The sequence below is a fragment of the Heterocephalus glaber genome, unplaced genomic scaffold (genome assembly GCF_053883595.1).
Source record: "Heterocephalus glaber isolate CG9 unplaced genomic scaffold, H.glaber_assembly_v1.0 deba00001523, whole genome shotgun sequence".
In the NCBI taxonomy this organism is placed as follows: Eukaryota; Metazoa; Chordata; class Mammalia; order Rodentia; family Bathyergidae; genus Heterocephalus; species Heterocephalus glaber.
In genome coordinates, this window is record NW_028258327.1 from 23,436,692 (window position 1) to 23,456,509 (window position 19,818).

General features: G+C 35.0%; 1 long non-coding RNA gene across 1 annotated transcript in view; it reads right to left on the bottom strand.

The window, feature by feature from the left end:
• LOC110344992 (uncharacterized) overlaps nucleotides 1-19,818 on the bottom strand; it is a 121,288-nt gene that overhangs the window by 81,599 nt on the left and 19,871 nt on the right. Inside the window, exon 2 of the long non-coding RNA XR_015441559.1 lies at nucleotides 17,116-17,293. This is a non-coding gene — a long non-coding RNA (uncharacterized LOC110344992). The remainder of the gene's footprint in view (nucleotides 1-17,115; nucleotides 17,294-19,818) is intronic.

The window sequence follows — 19,818 nt, forward strand, 5'->3', positions numbered from 1 at the left end:
ACCTTTTATTTTATTCCTGAACACAAACTCTTTTTATATTGTTCTACAAATAAATTAAGAATGCTTAGCATTTTTAAAATCATTTCTTTTCAAATGCCCTAAAGCTTTTCACACCATGTCTAGACTGCCTCTACCAAATGCAGTACATGTCAGTTCTCCATATAAAATATAGGCTAAAGGAAAGAATACCCATCTGGGATCAAATATGTATAGTGGAAAATTTTGGCAATGTCTACCAAAACATGTGCTGGTATTTCTTGAAATCTCAACAAGAAAAGAAGTTTTTAGTCACCAATGAAAGATTTGTACAGTATTAGACTCAAAATAGCAATTTTCATCCTGCAGCCAGCACACTTTAAAGAGGAGAAAGCCCATTTGTATACACTACCATGAAAATGATTCCAGGTGCAATGAGCTCTCAAGATTTATATTACTCAACTCTTAATTTATTTCCTTTAATCCACCTGATTTTTCCCAGCTTCTCAATTACCAGCCACATGTTTTGCAATAAAGACTGTGGTAACACCAAACTTTCAAATTAGATGTTGTTAGTGCATTTCCTCAGTGTCCAACAGAAAAACAATGTTTTTAACAATCATTTCTCTTGTGATATTTTCATAGAGGAAAAAATAAGAACCTAATGCCTAATCTTGGTCTTCTTCCTGAGACTTTCCAGTATTCACAGTTACTAGAAAACAGGGTTTTCCAGTTTTGTTGTTAAGTTCACTCCCTGTATTTCAAAACACAGCTAGGAGATGCACTGAAATTCCAAAGCTCCTATCTCAGAGGTGTGGTACAAACAAGGAGCACAAGGTGGAGGCAGCTAATTAAAACAAAAGTCCATTACAATTACATACAGATACATTCTTTGAAAAAATGATAATATACGAATAATGTCTATGGGGTGTTATGGTATCATGTTGTCTGTTTTAAAAAAATGATATGAATCCATGCAGATAAGCTTAAGAAAAAGAATGAAAATCTCAGTGAACAAAAGCTCAAACTTGGTGACTAAAAATTAATCTTTTTACAGGTAGAAAGAAACTTTCAAAAGTTCTTTTCATTAGCTTGCTTACTTATGCTTCTTCACATGCAAAAATGACTTCTTAAAAGTAATTAAGGAGACAGAGATAACTATGCATACAGAATAATGCCTATTATGGTTGTTTTAAATTATAGCTATAGAAAATAAACTGTGAAAGCTCCACCAAATTGATACTACTAATGCTTTCCTTTAAGATGTGTGAGTAAGACTTCATTAGACTGGAAAGGTAATATGTGAAAATTTTACAAGAAAAACAATTAAATGACTTTTCCTTTTAATATTAATACTAATTTATAACTTCCTCTTTAAAAAATTTTAAAAAGTATTTATTCTACACCATCTGTTGTCACTGAAAACTGCAGAAGAAGCCATTTTGTTATCATCTCTGTGATGTTTCAGAGGCTTTGGATATATAAGCAGCAGTCACTTTTCATTGTGCAATCTGTGATGATGATTTATTTTTTTAAAACACAACATCCATCTTAGCAATTTTTCACACTGTGTGTATGTGGTGTCCACATCAACATCAGACAGAGCAAACATGCCTTATGAGCAGAGGTTAAAAGATCAATAAATCATTTCATGAGCAATGTACATTAAAACTATCCTTCATGTATATTATTGCCTTGATGTTGTCTTTACCTTTGCTACAGCTTAGCTTCTATTTCTCTTCCTTTCTCTTTAATATGAGTCCCAGTGTTTTGATGTCATGTGTTTTGCCTTATTCGGCCATTTGGAGTACAGGTGTGCCACTGTGTTTGTGATGGAGTGTTGCTATTCCAGAGTGCCCCATCCAAAACACAACCCCACACATGTAATCCACACTCAAGGATGAGTCAACCATTGCATTTGCTCTGGTGCTTAAGAGAACTCCTTACTACCTCTATAGAATGTAGAATTAGTAACATACACAATAGTTAAAGAATAATGGTGAACTTTAAAAGACCTCAGGCTTCCTCCAGGAATTTTCAAGGAAGAATTTTTCTGTGTGCATCCTACTAGAGTTACAATCAATATTGTCAGATTGCAAAGGTCTTTCCTTAGCAAACCATTTTAGAAACTGCCTTAGGTTTCCTTAGAAACCACCCTATATGTGCTTCATAACCACTTTCAAAATGGAAACATTCTACAATACAGTTAAATGATTTTTGAAGTCAGAACAAAAAGCTTGAAGGAATTTCTTGCAATAAAAGTACTCCCCTAAATTCTGGTCAAGATTGTATTGAGCCCAACAAACATATAACAAAATTCATATTTCCTTGAAAATGTTTCAGTTTCTTAATATATTAAGGAAGTGACCACTTTCAAAAAGCTTTCAACAACAAAGAGAACAGCCTGGTTTGGGGGCTTAATCTGGGTATTATTTTCAAGGCACATTTTGGAAGAGTGGTCTGTTGGAAGCTTGTCTCTGCCAGTGCTTATTTCTTAAACTGGTGCAGTTAAGAGGTGATTAGTGGGAGGAAAAAAAAGAGACGCTGAAAGAATGGGAATCAATGGAAGGACAGGTGTCATAGTCTTTGTACTCTCCTTCAGCATTTGCACAAACCTTTCCATGGTGGTGAATTTGGTGCTATGTGGGTGGCTGGCTAAAGTCAAATGCTCAGCTGCTGTGACTCCCAGGGCACTGACAGACTGTCTCCTCCACTTCAAAACTCTCCCATGATGAGTTTCTAACCCTTTAAACAAAAAAACCTGAGCACCATATGAGGATTTAAAAAGTGCTATCTAACAATACAAGGACTTTATGAACCACATTCATGGTCACTCTGTTGAGTGGCTTAGTTTGTTCTATTGTTTCAGTTGTGAAAAACCATCTTCCAGTCTGTATCCTTTAATAAAAGAATAGCCTCAAACTAATACACATCTTGAGCAGAGGAGAGTATAAACCATTTAGTTTACAAACCATCTAGCCCAAACTTCTTAGAAGATGGAAAAGTTAACATGTGTGAAAATACTTTATAAATTGAAAAATTCTCCCTAGAATTAATGTTTTTTTATTTTGAAGATAGGGAAACCTATGACTAGAAAGTTATGATTTTCTATTATACCTTGGATTATACCTGGAAAATCAATTTTAATACTTTTATGAAGTTATAATTATGCAGTTAATATATATATGTATACATATCATGTTTAGAATGTATTTAGAATAAGTTAATGAGTTTCATGATTTCTATTTTAACTCCATATATATACACACATATATATACATATATATATACATATATATATTGAATTAGAATTCAGGACTTAATTTAAATAGTTGATCTTACCAGCAATGCAAGATGACACTTTAAACAAAGAGTTTGTCAACCACAGAAACATTTCTGTATAGGAGTTTCTGCAGCCAATATTATATATTTCACAAGACAGACACATTTTGTACTAGTGTTTTCCTCAGATAAAAATGAGAGTACAATATAAAATTTTTAATATTTTAATACCGGAAGCCTCTTGAAACTTTTGTCTACAAGTATCTGTAGTCAGACAGCAGACATGTATAGTGGAACCATCTAATTGCATGGTCAAATTCAAGGATCCCTAGATTGACAGAGCCACAGTGGCACTGAGAAGCAAGTGCCAGGTCCCCTTCTCACATGGCAACAAACAGGCAAAGGACAAAGACAGAACTGCTTAACCAGTTTGGTCTTAAATCAGGTGCTTGATGCTGCCATAGCCTTTGAGCCTATTACTGATGCTCTCGGCTTTGTATAAGCAGAGATGAAACAATCATTCATTAACTCTGGATGCCCCAACAGCACCCTCAATGGATCTGGGACTATACACAAAAACAGGGAACAGCCCAAACAGTCCTGGCTAACAAGTGGAATCTGGTAGAGTTACAGAACTTGCTGGTATGTCGGCTGAGCCCACCATACTCCCTCACTCTTCCTCCTACATATCCAGAATGTCTCCCACCCTCCCTACAGACTGTAGGAGTTCCTGGTCCAAGCATACTCCAGCCCCTCCACTAAAACTTGCTCACACATCTGCCTCAGCTGCTCATGACATATTAAAGAATCAGAGTGTTGATAAGTGAAGTTGAAAAACTCAGGAAAAAACCAGAAAGTTTATCTTCTACCTAAGAAACATTAAATGCCTTAAGATTTCCCTCTTTGTAGCTTCTCCACAGTTTTAACCATGGACATAGGAAATGAAATAAGTAAGAATTTGGAGTGATTTTCAAGTTATCAAATGAATGTGAAATGTAAAACAATCCCTACATTTTAAATAGTGAAGCTGAAATACAGGACACTTTAGTGTCTTCCAAAGCACTGAAGATGCCAGATGGGCTGTGTCTTATATTTCAGTACCACATCCTCTTTTTATTTGTTTTCCTTTACAATGTAGTGAGGCTGGACACGCATAATGTCACTTATTTGAGCACGTCAAGAGCTTTTGATGTCAACTGTTGGCACATCAGCCACTCCCACCTTCTAGGTCAGATTTTGCTTGGTATTTGCCAGGCTAACATCTGACACAATGATCCCAAAAATCAAGTAGCAGAACTGATACTGACTTTATTTCTTAACCCTGCCTGGGGAGTGAATGTCTACCCATATGTTTATGCCCATGATTCTCTTACATTTTAATATCCAAAGAAAAAGACTGCAGTTAAGTTAGTCCAGTATCCATTTTCATAAGTAACAGTGTGTCCTGATTTCCCTTCTAACTCCTAAGAGGGATGGAAACTGTTTAATACAGGGCACAAACACTACTAGAGAGCGAATATCTCTCTCAGTGTGGTGCTTAGGATAAACATACATTCACATACTGTTTATTATACTTCAGAAATCATAAAAAAGTTTAGTGTGGGGAAAATTTTTCTAGCTGTATTTAGAGAGTGACCTGAGATGTGGGAAAGTTGTCTATTGCTTATGTTTTCTTTTTTCACCACTTTTGAATTCTTTGAGGCTCTACTTCCCCTGAGCTAAGTAGAGATTGCCACCCACCTTGGCTCTTCCTGCTTCTGCCCCAACAGAACTTCTTTGTTGTTTTATCTAATCAGATTCAGAGGCCTTGCTATGGTTGGCCCACTTGGACTTTTCAAGGCGGTTATATTTCTTATTTCCCAGGCTTCAGAAGGACTAAAAATAACTGGGTGAAAATCTGAAAGGCAAAGCTACTCAATCTGCCAGCATTATAAGGAGATAGGATCAGGCATAACAAAAAAACTGTATATCTGTTCTTCTGAGACAGTTAAAGCAAACGTATGTCTGATGCTAGTTTGGTGGCTAGAGCGTCAGATTATTTCTTATCCATATTTAACACATTGATTTTTTTTTCTTATTTCTGTCCACTAAAATATCCATATTAATACGTATGCTTGCAAACCATCTCAAAAATGAAACTTCCCTAAAGCCATTGTGGCCTCTGCCTTTGTGCATCTAATATTTTTTTAAATGAGTACATTTTAAATGATACCAAAGGAACATGTTCTATTCAAATGGCCAATATTGCCATGTATATACTTAAAGTTGCTTCTTACATTTTAGCCTCATGTTAATTCTTCTATTATTCAGCATAGAATCTCATCAAGAAACTTAAACAGCATATGTCCCTAACTTTCATTATGAAGGATTTTCTAATCAAGACAAACAGTCTTCTTTTCATGAGGCACTGCCGGTAGAAAAACCCATTTCTATGTTTTCTAAAGATGGATTATGCCCATGAAACATGGGTGAGGAAACATCTGTCATACATGAAAGATAAAATATATCTGGCTTTGCTTTTTCATGTCTTATATTTTAGAGCCATAAAAAATTAAGAGACTGCATAAGGGGGAAAAGTTCAAAAAAAAAGAGTTTGTACCATTAACTTTTTGAAGGCATCAGAGGAGATATAGAATTTCAGTTCTGAACTTAGAAATATGTGAAACTAGAGATTATGAAAATAAATATTTAGCCATATTCCTAGTTGTCTTTTTGTAAAGTTAACAGTTTCATACTGAATTGAAAGCAAACAAACAGTGGTGAATTAAGAACTTTGTTCAAACTGCTTTCTTTGTCATGTTCACAGTAATAAACCTGTCTTACAAAACTAAGCAATAAAAATAGATTAAAGACTTTCCAGGATAGTACTAAAAAGTCTCACTGTTATTGGAAAGTATTTGCATGCAAAGTGCAAATTGTAATGTCATCTTAAATATGAAAGAAAGAAAGAAAGAAAGAAAGGAAAGAAAGAAAGCAAACCCAGTCATCGAGTTTGCCGAAGTGCTTCCCATATCTGAGCTAAGTTTCAATCAATAGGTAAGAATAATAAAACTGACTTTAGTGGAGAGCAGGAAGATAATGAGTAAGACTGTCAGTCATCTACAGGAATACGAAAGACATCACTTCCAATGTATTTGGAGCTTCTCATACTGAATGGCAGAATCACTGGTAGAGAATCTGTGTTTATTTTTCCAATTCTGATCATTTTTAAGCACCATTAGTGCAAGTGAAGTGTGAGCTCTGGTTAGTCATAGCTCTCTAGGGCCTATAAGTTGCTGTCACACAACAGGTACTCATGAAATATATGTTGAATAATTAAGTGAGTGATTGTATGAACAGCCTGAGTAGATATGGCCTTATTCCCAGTAATACTTTAAGTGAGAAATAGGAAAAACATGCACAACTTTTTGTTAGCATTGTCAACATTTTAATTTCTTTCTCAACTCAAAAACTTTTCAATCTAAATCTTTGCAAAGAATTAAATCAAAAATTCAAGCCATCATCTGAAAAACTGAAGCCTTCTTCTGTTTAGAATTACTTAATCGAGGAAAATTTTTGGATTAAAAGAAAAAAAGGATAAACAGATTAGCAGGGAGCAAGAAATTTCTTTGAGGAATTTTATGAGTGATACAAAGTGGAATGAAGAGAAGAATATATGGCATAAAGGTTCACAAGCAACTGACAAAATTTTACAAATGAAAATAGTCTAGTGTCCATTTTTTGCCTGGTTTAGTAGCTTATTGTCATTCCAAATGCTTGCTTTGTTAAAAAAAAAATGCTTTTAAAGCAGAAAAATTTGCTCCAGCCATGTTAAGTGTTTGGGGACAAAAGGACAAACAGTTTTGCAAAATATTTCCATGTGTCCACCCTTGTTCACAGATTATTAATTAGGAATAGTTTGAAAATATTTCATGCAGCTCAAACTGTTTTGAAATGGGATCTTCTCACACACAAGAATTTTAAAACACTATTTCCATGATAAAGAAAAGACATAGTTTCCCAAACATATTAAATGATTTCACATATTCAAAATCTCTCTTTTGTGTATATGTATATATCTCTTCTATAAAAGATATCTGTACACACAGATTTGATTTTGAATGCAAAGGATAAAAAGGAGAAAGTGGAAAGGCACTGCAAAAAGCATGTGCTAACTGAAATCATTTTAAATATCTAGGGGAATAAATAAGACCCATTTTTTAAATTTTCCAAGCACATTCTACTGTCAAGTACATTAGCAATGCTATCTTGTATTTTAACAATCCCAAGAAATACAGTTCTCCCAATTACATGTGCATTAATTCTCAGTAGATGAAGTAATTTAAAACTCAAGCTACACAACTATGTAACATAAATAGGATTTTTACCATGTTCTGGTGACAATCATTGTTTGCAAAATAGGTTGGTGGTTTTTAAATTGTATTCCATGTTTAGCAGAACATTTTTGGATACAAGGTTATGGTTTAGATATCACCCATGTGATAGTTAATCTTGATTGTCAACTTGAATGGCTTGAGAGATGGCTTGGAGATTAGTAAAGCACACTTTTGGATGTGTCTGGGTGGGCCATGGAGACATGACCCTGGCAATCCTATCTGGTCCCTGGCCCTTTCCTCTCAGGCTCTTCCCAACTCTCTGATTCCCAGATGTCATGAGCTGAGCCCCTTTTCTCTGCCACACTCTTGCACCACTATGTCTCTGCATTAGAGACAGCCAATAATACACTAAAATCTCTGAAACTGTAAGCCAAAATAAACCTCACTTCTTTTAAGTTGCAGGAGTCATATATTTTGTCCTAGCAATGGGAAAGCTGACCTATACACCCTGCATCCACCACCCTCCAAAACACACGTATGCATACATACACAAGCACGCTTTAAAAACATGTCTGTATGACTCCATTTATTTACTTTTGTTTTATATTAGGGTGAGTGAAAGTATAAGAAAGTATAAATGGAATGGATTGTGTGTTATCATTCCCATCAGAATCACTGTACTTGATTTATTTAAAAGGCAATGGTCATAATCAGATGGAGATATTCAAATGTGCTTTGGGCTATGGAGAAAAGCTGTTAGAGCATGGGAGAGATGTTTATGCCAACGTACTGGGGACTCAACATGGTTCTGGCACCCCAGATTAGGTGGAGTGTACTGAGACAGCACCCTTGGCATGGACATTGATGTTTTCATGATGGGCAGTGGTAGCTATGTACCTACTCCCTGTGGCTTTACAGGGGCCAGAGTAGCAGAAGAGGATCAAGGCATTCCCACTGGTGAGTAAAAGTAAGGAACTGAGGGACATTTTGGAGGAAAGTTATGTGGAATCTACTGGGTAGATAGAGATATATACATTACATCTGGAGCCTTGGATTCTCAGGAAATGCCTCAAGTGCTATCTGGGGAACACAGGTAAGGCTCAGCAGGAATACTGCAGCTCTCCATATCTGTTTCTTTTTCTTAACATTTTATTAACATCCATTAATTGTACATCATTAATGGGGATCAATGTGATATAAATCCACATAGTCATTCATGCCTGTTTCAATCAGAGCACCTCTATTTTCAAGTGTTTAATAAATTGAGGATCCATTCAAAACATCATTTAAACATAATCTGCTGTTTAATAAATGTAAATAATAAAACTAAACCACAGTACCTCTCTTTCCTCCAAACTTGAATTTTAATACATTTTCCAAAATTGTATAACAAAATAACCAATAATTAATGAAAGAAGATCTAGAGTAGATTTGAGAGTGGTTACTGTTGATAGTCCTAAGGATTATTTTCTTGAGCAGTCTATGCCTATAATGCTCAAAGACACTTTATCTACTTGAGCAACCTAAAAAGCAGACCATACCTTCTCATCTTTCACATCTTTGCTCAAATTCATCCCTCCATATGTATCTACATTCCGAACATTGCCAGCTGTACAATACGTCAGTATAACAACATAAAGCTATGATTTTCAGTATGTATTATAGCTATTAACTTCTAAAGGCAATAAATTACATGGCAAGTATTGAATTTTTAAATCGATAATTAAAGGTAACAATTTGTATTATTAATATTAACTTATAGGTAACAAAGTACTCATTAATAATGTTCGTTGGTTTTAGGAATGATAGTTTAAAGCAATGGTTCTTCCACAAACTTGATCACTGGTTGTTAGCTAGATGTCTCTTAGATGCCTCTAGGTATCTGAGAGATGGTGAACATGATAATTATACTACCAACATGAACCTAACTTGCTATAAGGAAATTAAACTGAAATAGCCAATTTTGGAAAGAAAAATGATACCACAGTTAAAATGAAAAAATTGTGTGAGGAATAAGTATGCCTAAATTCAGGAAGAAATGTAATTGCTGTATTGTAAAAGGCAGTAATATCTTGTTTTTCCATGCACAAATGTCTTGTTTCATTGTATAAGTTACAACTTTCTTCACGTGCCTGGAAGCTTTGGCACTCCAAGAGTCCTCAGAAATGTATTTTGGTAGGATTTTTTAATCTGGGTTTTTGAGAAATTTTATATTCCATAGTTTTGCTTAGATTCTGTCTTATGTCCTGCCAATGCAGGTGTGAACAGTGCTTTTATAAAACTATTGAAGTGCATTTTTGCTTGAGTACATTAATGATTATTCTAACTCTTTTCCCTACTTCTGTATCTAAATAGGATTTTCATCTTTACTCTGGGCCCCTGTACTTGGTACAGTACACCAAAAATTCAAATGATATATGAATTTCCAGCCTCAGGAAGAAATATTTTGATTCACTATGACTCTGATACAGAAATAAGAATGGAAGGAGGAATAAGTCTCAACCTGCATTTCTGCCATTCTTATTTTGATATTTACTTTATTACTACAGTATTACTTTGAACTCCTTCCACAATATGAATTTTTATTGCAAATATAGCATAACTTATTTTCATTTAACCTATAAATACTTTATATTTGCCAATTGTTCTGTACACTGAATATTTAAAAATATAATGGTCTCACATTAGGAGTTATCCAGGGAATATGCACTCACATGTGAAGTGCAAATGTACTGACAACTTCTCAAAAAATTAAAGTTTTTTTAAAATTATAAGTGTATTTTAAAATAGAAATAAAATATAGAAAACTTTAATTTTATCTCCAGTGACTTATTTCTTAAAAACTAAATCTCAATTTCCATTTCACCCCAGTTACAGTGGCTATCATCAAAAAACAAAAACAAATAATAGATGCTGATGAGAATGTGGAGAAAAAGAAACTTTACACCATTGGTGAAAATATAAACTAAAACAGCCACCATGAAAAATAGTATGGAAGTTCCTCAAAAAGCTGAAAATAGAACTATCCCATAATCCATCTATCCCACTCCCTGGTATATACCCAAGGAAATGATGTCAGCATACAAAAAGGATATTTTCATACCCATGTTTATTGCAGCATTATTCATGATAGCTAGGATATGAAAACAACCTAGATGTCTATCAACAGATCACTAAATAAAGAAAACGTGTTATATATGCACATGGAGTATTACATTTGCAGGAAAATGAAATAAGCCAGACACAGAAAACAAGTATTATATGTTTCTGTCATGTGTGGGGAAAAAAAAGATGACCTGAAAGTAGAAGAGAAACTGTAAGGGACTGAGAAGGAAGACTGGAAGAGGAGAGATGGGAGGAGGGAGAGAGCAAATGTAGGAAGGATGAATACAATTAACACATACATGCATTATGGAACTATCACAATAAATCTTATTAATTTATACAATTAATAACCATTCCTAATTATAATATAAAATGAAATAAAATAAATCCAGGCAAAAATAAATTGCAAGCAAGGGTGATATGTGCTTTGATGTTTTATGTATTAGTCTTAGTAGTTTTATTTTTATCAAGCTTCAGAAGAGATTACATGATCAATACAGATAACTAAAAATATAAAGAAGTATCAAGAAAATAAAAGAAATCAAATACGATCCCCCATATTTGATAATCAGATAATTTTGATTTATGTCTCATGCATTTTTCTACAGGGTTATATATAAATTAATATAAAAGATTTGAATTACAATTCCAAATTTGATATTTGAAATTCTACCATATTCTAACATTTCAGTCTGTAAAGAGTAGGGAGCTTTTCAAGAAAGAAAATTGCTATATGGCCTTGAAAAACTGCCAGAACTAAAAACATTAAACAAACTCAGATTAACAGTATATTCTGGTTGTGTTACCCAGATCTGAAAAAGCTGCTGATCTGAGCCAAAAATATATAAATTTCTTCTAAGGTTCAGATGCTACTGTTCCCAGTAGCCTGTTTGTAATTAGTTTTCTTTCCATTTCCTGTTAGCTCCTGCCAATCCTGCCTCTCCAACCAGTGTGATTCACCAGGCCTGTGACTCCACCACAGGCCAGGCTGGGAGTTCTCAAGCATTTTGCCTTAATCCTCCATGACAGTTGACATCTCTGGTCACTTGACAGTCATATTCCCAATTTTAAAACAAACTCATTAGGTGTTTAGGTTCAAACCAACCATGTTCATGATGGTAACATTTCCAAGCTCCATGAAGTTGCTGTCCACAGTTGAACTGTAGCTGGGACTCTCCCTTGAGAGGATGTCCCCATGAATCGGCCCACTTCTTAGAGCTACCCAAAAAAGTGTATTTTTAAAACTCAGGATTAAATCCATAATGTTAATATTTCTTCTTCACTCCATTTTGCTAAAATAAAATCAAATTTATCTCCTTTAAACGAGTATCAAAACTCAGAAATAACTTCTAAATATGGAAATAAGAATTTCATAGATTTTATTCTCTTTTTTAAAAAATAAAGCATTAATATCCCTGTTCCTCAGGGGAAAAAGAGGAGTACATAAATCATACACCTTTACCTATGTATTGTAAAATACCTTTTTAGAGTAAGTACGTAGCCTAAATGCATTGATTGTGATAAGAAGAAAATGAAATTGCTAATGAAAGTTACTTTATGTCAATTTACATTAACTTACAAGAAAACTGTGGTAAAAAGAGCAAGGCTTCTTCAGGCTTCCCAAAGACCTGAGGACAAGTACCTTATCCTGAAGGTCATCATCAATAGTCATCTTCACTCCATTCTAAAAGACCCTATTCTAGAGCAATACACAATTAGTCAAGATTTTTTAATTCTCCCAAATTCTTCAGGATTAAGACTCAAAATGAAATAATTTTATCCAGATCAAAAGAATCAATTTATTCAGCCAATGACTAGATCCTGGGCAGCAAGAAATTATGAGCAACTTATGTATACATGGAGAAGATTCTATAACTTCCATGACTGTTATTGTATTACCTTAGACATTTGGTCATCATCACTACCACTGAAACTAAAAGAAGTAGTAATGAATCAAAATGTAGTTACACTTGCTTGATAAGAACTTGTTTGCCTGTGCTCAAAGAACAATGTCTTTACCTAAGACACGGGGGTAGGTTTGAAGGTGGTGGCAGCCAGAAAAAGAAAGAAAAACATCGTTCTATACATATGACAAACATTCAAGATGTATTAACACACAAGTTTTAATTTATAAGTCAATCTATGAATAATAAAATTAGACCAACAGACAAGAAAATCATTAGTTTTGTTCCATCTTCAGCTTTCTCAAAGTTAAATGCATTCCTTTAACAAGGCCGTAGTGTTACAGAACAAATGCTACTCTCAATATTGCTGATTATTGGATGTGAAATAATGCAGGTGATGGATTATTCAGGATTTTTCTTCCTTTGGTGCTCACCCTTAGAACCAGATGGCATATGGCAAACAAGGGAAAGGATGGAGTTGGAATTCATTTTGGAACTTGTTAGAAGCATTGGTGAAAGGTCGGGTAGAATTGTAGGAAGTCTCCTTATAGTTTCTTTTTCTTTCAAAGAAATCTTGTTTTTTCATCAATGAGATTTATATGGTGACTAGAAAATGTATGTGTACCTTGACTTTCTTAATAAAGGAATTATTCAAAGAAAGATTTCATGAAAAAATCAAAATGTTTCCCATTTCATATCAAATATTAATTTGTGTTTGTCCTGTTAAAACTGACAATTTGTGTCATTTGTAGGAAAATAGATGCACCCTGAAACCATAATGTTAAGTGAATAAATCAAAATAAATTAGACACACAAGCTTAAATATTGCCTGGTTTCTCTTATATGAAAAACCCAAAGTATAAATAAATTAAAGAGCAAAATAAAAGATAATAGGAAATGGGGAGAGAGAATTTTAGAATTTTTTTTTAAAGACAGGGTCTCACTACATAGTTCAGGCTGGCCTGGAACTCATTATGTAGCCCAGGCTAGCCTCAAACTCATGGCAGTCCCCCTGCCTCAGCCTCCTGAGTGCTAAGATTACAGGCATGCACCATCATGCCCAGCCAGGGAGATAGAACTTTTGAAAAAGGGAAGGGGCCCAAGAAATGGAAAGAGGGGGAGGGAGGGGAGAGAGTGGGAAGGGGATAAAAAGAATTAAGATGTGTATTGTACACCTACCAGCTTTACACGAAGAATGTAGTTACTACATACTATAAACATGTAGTAATAAAAAATAAATTAAATAAATAAAAATTGACTGCATAACTACAAACAAAAAATTAAGTAAAATATTTTTCAGCTAACAGTAAACATGTATATATATATATATATATATATATGTATGTACGTATGTATGTATACAGGTATCTGAATCTGTTTTCATGTCTAAATGACATTTCACATAAAAATTGATAGAATCCTAAAACACTAATGAATTATGTGTAACACAGGTTCAAAGCTCCTTTTTAAAATATACAAAGAATTACTTTAGAATATTTATTACTACTAAGAAAGGAGGATGAATTAAATAATAAAATTTCTGGTGAGAATTTCTCAAATTCCAGGTCCTGATAGGAACTTATCAGTCCCCTACCCCCATTATACCTGATTGGTCAGTGCATGTGAAGAGAGTGATTTTGGATAGGAGCAGGTTGTACTTAGGATCAGTGTGGAGGCTTATAAAACCTGAGAGCCCCCAGATCAGAGAGCAGACCTTCTAAAATAAAACTAACTCAAAAAAGAACACAGAATTGAAGGTAGGGATAATTATAAGGTACTGGGGACTGAATGAGCTACCCTATATACCCAGCCCTTTTAAATTTTTTTAAAATTTTGAGATAGGGTCTTTCTAAATCAGTAAGTTGCCGGGCTGGGCCCAAATTTATGATCCTCCTGCCTCAGACTCTCAGAATGCAGGGATTACAAGGGTGTGCCAATGTCCCCAGCTGAGTTTTGACTTTTAAACAAATAGTCCATGGAAACAAATTCCCCTACTTAGTTGCAGAGTTATCCTTTTATTATTATTTTTTTTCTACCAGGGATGGAACTTGGGACCTTGTGCTTGCGAGGCAGGCGGTGGAACCACTCAGCTAAATCCCTGGCACCTTTTATTATTTTTAAGCCCTTTTAATACCAGCAGTGCCTTCCGAGGCTCCATAATAAAAACAAAAAAATGTCTTTTTATATTCCCCATACTGGAAGAAAAGTACACGATAAATATGATATTAATGGTAATAGATATTGAATTATTGTTTACCACATATGGTAGAGGATGTGCTTCACAAAGAAAAACAACAGTACAATAACCATTGCGTACAGGACATTGTGTACAAGGCACTATTCCAATTTTTCTGTGTCTTAATTCATTTAGACATCACAACACAATGATGTTGATGTTATTGCCCCCATTGAATCAATGAGGAGTTTGAGATGAATGCTGTCACATTTTATTCTATATGTTTTGCATAAGTCAAATTGAAATTTCTGTTGGCTAGGTCCAAGCTCTACCAGGGTTCTTTTGATCCCCTGGTATCTCTGTGGGCTGGGCAGAGCTCAGCTGGCCTTACCCAGTGCTATTGGTAGGTGACACAGGCAGATCACAAGTGCTGAAAACATTGCACTTCAACTCACTGGGAAGGATTCTGGTTGTCCAATGTCAACTCATGAATATGTTAAACTCTTCATTTTAAAAAAATTTTCATAAAGAACATATAACAGAAAGTTTACCAGGTAAGTCACTTTTTATTTACCCACTTAAGTACTGTTAAGTACATTCATATGGCTATGCAACTAATCTCCAGGAATCTTTTCATCTTACAAAACTGAAAATCAGTGCTCATTAAATAACTCCCCATTCTCCCTTATCCCTAGGCCTCCAGCAACCACTATTCTACTCTCTGTCTCTATAAATTTCAGTATTCCAACTATCTCATACAACAATCATACATTATTTGTCTCTTTGTGACTCACTTATTCCTGTTCCACAGTATTTTTGAAATCCTAGCTATGCTAATGAAAAAATATTAACGATCATTTTATAAGTTTTTAAATTATTGTATAAAAAAGAGTATTGACAATGGATCACTTTGTGTTCTTAATACAAAATGTAAATTATTGGGGCTGGGGATTTAGCTCAGTGGTTCCACTGCCTGCTTTGCAAGCGCAATGTCCCAAGTTTGATCCCCGGTACCCAAAAAAAAAAAAAATGTAAATTATTTTAATTTATCGGGATATTTTTCATTTCAGGTAATTTACCAAGAGCAAGAAAAGTTTAAAATCAATACATATTACTTATGACAAGCAAAATACCTATTGATAGATATTGGAGACACACTCTATGCTTTATGAAGTATCTGCTATGTTCCCTAAAAAATATATCCCAAGACACTTCTAAATTTAACTTCACTTATTTTCCTTCTTTTAATAAAGAATACTTTTGTCAATTATAGGCTCTATAAAACTAACTGAAATTAAACATATATTTATATTTCCAATCCAAATGTCATTAATACTTTGCATTTTAAATTTTATTCTTAAAAACTGAGAGCACCAAAGTCAAATAGCCTGATGTTCTTGCAATCCATCATATTATCTTATTCCTACAAATTATTTTTTGATTTACAAATTACAATATATCAGTCATAAATTTTCTTTTTAAAAAGCCAAAAATAAACAAATAAAAAGCCTTCTACAAATAAGTTACAGTTCACAGTTCAAACTTAGCTCAACAAAGCTCCAATTTTCTGCTCTACATTGTCCTTTCATGACCTCTGATGGTCAAAGTGTAAACTGACGTTGGAAATACCAACAAAAATACTACAAATTTCATTTACTTTGTTATTGAAGAATCTTTCCCTTCTTTTTGTTATTTGTTTACCTTGAGAATGTAATAAACCAATTATTCAATAATATAGAAATAATGTTGGGTAATTTCATGCTATTTTAAAGTGTAAAAGAAGCTCTCTTGTTATTCAGCATATAAATCTCTAAATATGTGTGCACTTCACATAAAAGAATGAACATTTTAGTGATATAGCAACTTGCTACTTACTATCGCTACCAGTTCCCAAATGTAAAATGAATAAAGAATAAAGATAAGTTGAAAAATTGTATTAATTTATAAAATGATCACTCTCCTAAATCTCTATATATGTGAACTATGAAGCATAATTTTACATTAAGACCTGAATTACTTATATTTATTTCAATTTAGTTAACAATATTCTGTCTAGGCCTGAATTTTATCCAAAAAGGCACTCCCACATTCAATTTACCTGAGAATATGATCCTAGAAAACAGAAATAATGAATGCAGAGAGTAAAAACAGGGAGGAAAGACAAGCAGAAACAAGAATGCATTCTCAAATGATAACAGCTGTGTCCTGCAAGATATGGCGTTAGCTACCATCCCTTGCTGTTTCAGCTGATTCTAAAACTTTATTGATCATCATCATAATCTCTTTCTTGCACTACTCATTCTGATTTTTCTCACCCTTGGCCAACACCTCAGCTGATCTAAGTAAGGTTTCTTACCTGCTGTAGTGACCCAGACCTTCTTTCTCTAGGTTTGCTTTGCTCTTCTCAGGTGATAGTTGCTGTAACTGTCCATTCAATGTCATCACCTACCACAAAAACACCACTCACTAGAATGGTGGTGGGGCATTTTCAGGGCCCTCCATTTAGCCCTTCCTCTCACAGCAGCTCCACAGATCTAGGAATAAAGGAGATTTTTTTCAATTACAAAGTATTTTGTAATTTTATACATCCTGATTATTCATTTAGACTTTAGGAAAACAATAAGAGGGCCACAGATCCATCGCAGGCCCTATGAGATATAGTTGGTCTAGAACTCAACTTTTACTTATTCTCAACATCCCTCACCCTAACTAGAGAACCATGGTGGCTTTTCATGTCTCCAGGTATTAGTGTCTACTCATATCCATTATCCAACAGTCTTCAAAAAGTCGAACTACTACCTTTTCCTCAGGTAGTATTATTTTGGTTATCCATACATCCTTTTGTAATAGATAGGGAGAAGGTTGACAATTATTCTTGTAATTAGCAGGGTCATTACTCAAGGGCATGCACCCTCCCTTCTAACCAACAAGATCTGGGTCTATGAAATTATACAAATCTATATCCTGAGTCTTTGTCAACATATCTATCCTGGGTACAGGATCTGGATCTTCCATTGTGATAGCTGATGTTAGTATTCTGTTCACCAAATCTTGTTTGTTTTATATACACACAAGTAATCACCCAACCATCCATAGATCTCATGATTTAAAACATCATAATGTATTAGTGATTGCCATGGATTCCTGAACATCAGGGTAGTCTGACTGCTATGATAGACTTCTTCCCATTTCAGTAGTAATTGCAATTCTTTTGTCTCTGGAAGTTCAGTATGGCTGCAAATACAGTCATTTAGAAATCCCATTATCTCACTGATACTCGTTCCTTTGCAGTGTCTCCTGTTAAAAACTGTCACCTGTGGGCCAGGCATTTAGCACAGGGGAGCCACCACCTGCCTTGCAAGCCTAAGGTCCTGAGTTCGATTCCCAGTACCAAAAAAAAAAAACTGTCACAGACATCAAGTTTTACAAAGACGCTGACATCTCCCTCATAAGTAGTTTATCTGCCTTAAAGGGATTTTTTTGGATCCTCCAAGGGATCAGAGTCAGATGTTAGTTTCTAGATATCACATAACAAATCCACTCTAACATTCCCTTCTTTTATGAGACTTCTCATGTCTTCCTTAATTCTAGGCCAAAGTAATCTTAGCATCTCTGCCTCATTTTCCTATTGGCTACCACCACATCACAGGCTTCAAAGAAACACTCCAGCTGAAGTTTATTACCAGCTTCAGGTGTCCTCAATAGGGGTTAAATTCCAAATTATGCCTGAGTATGTATTGCTGTCAATAAAATTTTCCCTACCCACCTTCATTGTATTCCCCCTACCAATCAACACTCTCAAAATCCACTCCTACATGTGTTCCTCTGGTTCTTTTGCTGTATGTAACTTGGGACCTGAAATTTGTATAAACCATTTCCTCCTGAAGAAAGAGTTATATTTCTTTGGATGTTCTGAAACCTTACCAGAGTTACTGGTGAGGAAATAATGAATGGTGGCACAATAGGTCTGAGGGAGAGCAAACATCATCTTGTGAATTTCCTTCATTGTATATGACTCTCTGGATCTTTGTAAGGACCCCCAACAAGCATGGGATGGTCTCTATTAGGAAGGAGAATGTGCCTTCTTGTACCAGTGTGGAGAATTCAGGGAAAACTGAAACTTCAAGATTTTCAGACTTATTCACCCAAATATCCATATGGAGAGTTCAGGGTTCCACTGTTTTCTCCCAGGGCCCAGACCTAGGAAACCCAAAGAGGCTGTGACTACAGTCTTCTTTGCAGCTGTGTCCCTCTTACAATTTGATTCTTGGCCTGACATTCACCACAGACTCTCAACACAGACTCTCCTGCAGTTGCAGAAAATGGTATCCTCAAATGCCAGTAGAGGCCACTGGTATCTATGGTGCTACTTGAGTTGATTTTGGCTGAGCCATTTTTTTTATTTCAAAGCATTAACAGAAATTAATAAAAATCTAGTCATTTCACAATCCTTGTGATTACCATTGCCACCTTGCAATTCAATTATAACAATGATTCCACCTGTATCTCTGCCCAAATAACCTCATGTGGGAACCTTATTAATTACATGCTGCTGCTTATCACCTCCCCATTTCACACCAGAGCTGGGGTCTTTATTGCTATTTGAATGATGAACCATCAGTTCTAAAATCTCATTTGTTATGTTTTAGATCTTAAATGTCCCCCAAAACCTCATGTGTTGAAGGTGTAGTGCCTAGCTGGTGGGGCTGTTGGGAATTGGTGGAAATTTTAGGAGGTGGAGCCTAGTTCAAGACAATAGGTCACTGGGGTTATGCTCTTGAAGGGCATGGTGGAGCACTGACCCCTTCTTCACTCTCATTTTACTTTCCAACTGCTATGAGGTAAGCAACTGTGCACCACCAAGTGCTCCTAATCATGATGTTCTGCCTTACCACAAGGCAGAAACCAAGTGAGCATGGGCTGAAACCTCTGAAACTGTTAAAACAAAGTAAAGCTTTTCTCCTTCTAAGTTAATTGTTTCAGGTATTTTGCCACAGTGATAAAAAATGACTTCCAACCCAATCAAATAGTCTGCTTTCCAATATTTAATTCCAATACT